Source organism: Morone saxatilis, unplaced genomic scaffold (genome assembly GCF_004916995.1).
Source record: "Morone saxatilis isolate NCDOM2014 unplaced genomic scaffold, NCSU_SB_2.0 Contig8, whole genome shotgun sequence".
Lineage (NCBI taxonomy): Eukaryota > Metazoa > Chordata > Actinopteri > Moronidae > Morone > Morone saxatilis.
Window position 1 is genome coordinate 574,915 of NW_023340257.1, and position 3,179 is coordinate 578,093.

Sequence of the window (3,179 nt, forward strand, 5' to 3'; positions counted from 1 at the left end):
ATGTTATATATTCCATGTCTGAAACGGGCTTCAGAAAAAACACATAGTTTTATATTTAGTTTATTTATTTTGTTAACATGTATTAGATTAGTTTTGATTCATTTGTTGATTGTTTCCTGATCCTCTGCAGTGCTTGGTATGCACCAGAGAGATGTATTTAAAGTGTGAAAACGATTACGAGCCCCACCATTCGAGGTACGGAGAGTATAATCAAATATACATTTGTTTATGTCTCCTGCGAGAGCTCCACTTACATCCAAATACAGCGCTGGTAATCAGCAGCTGCACAGGTGATATTCAGGAGTGAGAATGTGACGAGGGATAGCACCATCCACAGACTCCAGTGTCTCATCTGTCACACGTAGATTGCTATTGAAGCTGTCTGAGAGCATTGCCATCACCTAATTAGAAAAGCTCTCTCTCTTTCTCTCTCTCGTCTGTCTTGTTTGTTCAATCTCGTTCAGCGACCTCTATCTCTTTTGTTTCCTGTCTCTGCATGTCTGTCTCTATACCTCCCCTCCTTACTCCATCAGTCATAACAATTGATTTCTTTGAGAAAAGCCTCTCATGGTTTTCATGTGTCTTGTGTAATTAAAGCCAAAATTGTTTTGATGCCAGTGTAATCACATTAGTGTGTTATTGCAGGAGATGAGAAAAGAGAGAGATAGGAAGAGAAAAGGGTGAAATTTTACTTTTTTTCGCTTCACATCCACAACCCATATGGCATCCTATTAGCCTTTCTGTGAAATGTGAAGGAGGGCAGTTCTGATGGTAGTAGATGGCACAACTATTTAGAGAGAGGACACTCTGTGAAAACCAACTGAAAACATTTGCTAAAATTTTGTTTAAAGGTCCAGTGTGTAGGATTTGTAGGATTTATGGGATTTAGTGGCATTTAGCGGTGTAGTTGCAGATTGCAACTCTCTCGTTTCACCCTCCACCCTTCCAAGAGCAAAAAACACAAACCACCCTATCCAGAGCCAGTGTTTGGTTTGTACATTCTGGGCTACGGTAAAATATGGTGGCCTCCTGGAAGGTGATCTGTGGCATCTGTAAATATAAACGGCTCATTCTGACACAACAAAAATACAATGACTCTTATTTTCACATGATTATACACTAATGAAAACATAGCTATGAATATTATATTCCCTTTTTGCCAAAAGATCCCCCTATATGTTACCCTGGAATTTTAAACCAATCAAATTGTCTTGGGTGGCGCCAAGCCCAGGATGCAGTTACGGTGCCCTTGTAATCAGTCTCATGGGGAACTTGTTTTGTTGGAACATTTGCACAATGGGAGGCGAGCACTGTGCATATGAAATGGCTAAATCCCTGCAAAGAAGTCACAGCCACTACCTTGCTTACGTTCGTACTATCGATATATATACAGTGCATCCGGAAAGTATAACGCTTTTCCACATTTTGTTCAGATGTTGTTGTGACAGCCTTATTCCAAAATTGATTAAATACAAATTTTTCCTCAAAATTCTACACACAATACCCCATAATGACAATGTGAAAAGTGTCTGTTTGAAGTTTTTGCAAATGTATTAAAAATAAAGAACGAAAATAGAACATGTACATAAGTATTCACAGCCTTTGCTCAATACTTTGTTGAAGCACCTTTGGCAGCAATAACAGCCTCAAGTCTTTTTGAGTATGATGCTACAAGCGTGGTACACCTATTTTTGGGCAGTTTCTCCCATTCTTCTTTGCAGTACCTCTCAAACTCCATCAAGTTGGATGTGAAGCGTTGGTGCACAGCCATTTTCAGGTCTCTCCAGAGATGCTCAATTGGGTTTAGGTCAGGGCTCTGGCTGGGTCATCAGTTGTCCCGAAGCCACTCCTTTGTTATCTTGGCTGTGTGCTTAGATTTGTTGTCCTGTTGGAAGATGAACTTTCACCCCAGTGTGCAGTGCAGAGCCCTCTGGAGCAGGTTTTCATCAAGGATGTCTACTTCATCTTTCTGCATTCATCTTTCCCTCGATGCTGACTAGTCTCTCAGTTCCTGCCACTGAAAAACATCCCCACAGCATGATGCAGCCACCAGCATGCTTCACTGTAGGGATGGTATTGGCCAGGTGATGAGCGGTGCCTGGTTTCCTCCAGACATGACGCTTGGCATTCAGGCCAAAGAGTTCAATCCTTTTTTCTTCAGACCAGAGATTTTTTGTTTCTCATGGTCTAAGAGTCCTTCAGGTGCCTTTGGCAAACTCCAGGCGGTTTGTCATGTGCCTTCTACTGAGGAGTGGCTTTTTTTCTGGCCACTCTACCATACAGGCCTGATTGGTGGCGTGACAGAGATGGTTTTCCTTCTGGAAGGTTCTCCTCTCTCCACAGAGCAACGCTGGAAAACAGTAACATGCACATAGCGTGAAATACGTGGCCAATGGCAAGTTTATACTAAAAGTCTACATCCAGTGAGTCAGCTAGTAAGCCATATGTCTTTACTGAGCTGACATGGCTGCTTTTTTGTTGAACGTAATTAACCAAACCAAGTATCACACTCATAAGTACTTTGGTGGAGTTATCATCATTATTCTTTTGTTGCATTTACTTGGTATTTTCTATTTATCACTGTATTCTCTGAAAGGATGATTCCTGGTGTAGAGGTTCAACTTGTCTGATACCAGATACCAACAAGTCCTCCACTTTGAATGACGAAATAGGTACGTTGTTGGTCCACCCCTCCAGAATGACGCAGCAGTCCAATAGTTTAGCTTAGTGACAAATCTATGTCCTCTTTTGTATTTGAGAAATGATAGCATGGTTTAAACGTGCAAACCCACTTTGTTGAATGCAGTATGCAGTATGTCGGCATACAGTACAGTACTAATCTTTATATATTTTTGCTGTAACTAACTGGGGAGCCATAATGCTCCAATATACTTAATCTAAAGCCATATTCAGACTGCAGGCCAAAGTGACCCAAATCTGATGTTTTTGCTTATATGTGACCCAGATCAGATTTTTTCATGACAGTCACACATGTCCAAATCACATGAAATCTAATCTTCTCAATTCTCATTTGGCCCACTTTCATATTTGATCCAAATCAGATACAGGGCTGATTTTTCCAGTTGCAATATGCAAGTGCACACCCAAACACACACACAGAGCAGTGAGCTCCCACTGGGTGTCTCACATTGATGGAGTATAGAAATTGGATGCCATTT